The 458-nt window shown below is 38.0% G+C and overlaps 1 pseudogene; it reads left to right on the top strand.

The window, feature by feature from the left end:
- Positions 1-98: 98 nt before the first annotated feature.
- LOC113464603 (uncharacterized) lies at positions 99-217 on the top strand (annotated as a pseudogene).
- The last annotated feature ends 241 nt before the right edge of the window (positions 218-458 follow it).

Below are 458 nucleotides of genomic sequence, written 5' to 3'. Positions count from 1 at the left end.
GTTACCAGTCCAAATTCAATGAACAAACATTTCTATCACTTTGAAGTGATTTTCTATTCATCCATTGGGACTGGGAGGGTAAATTTTCATTTTTGAATGTCAACGGCCATATCACGTAGAACGCACCTGGTCTCGTCAGCTCCCAGAAGTTAAGTTACGTCGAGTCCCGTTAGTACTTGGAAGGGTGACCGCTTGGGAATACGGGATGTCGTTGGCGATGAATAGTTTGTTTTCAATAACAAATTTCTTGAAATTTTTTTTCAATCACGATGGTTACCAGTCCAAATTCGTAGATCAAACATTTCAATGACATAGGGATAGGTTCAATTCATCTATAGGAATGATTCTGGATGAATTCCATTGCGAGTTTTTCAAAGATGATCGCGTTTTTTTATTCGCGGTGGTTACCAGTCCAAATTCAATGAACAAACATTTCTATCACTTTGAAGTGATTTTCT

The sequence above is a fragment of the Ceratina calcarata genome, unplaced genomic scaffold, assembly GCF_001652005.2.
Source record: "Ceratina calcarata isolate Rehan_Ccalc_2016 unplaced genomic scaffold, ASM165200v1 scaffold12315, whole genome shotgun sequence".
Lineage (NCBI taxonomy): Eukaryota > Metazoa > Arthropoda > Insecta > Hymenoptera > Apidae > Ceratina > Ceratina calcarata.
This window is presented reverse-complemented; position numbering and strand designations above follow the sequence as displayed.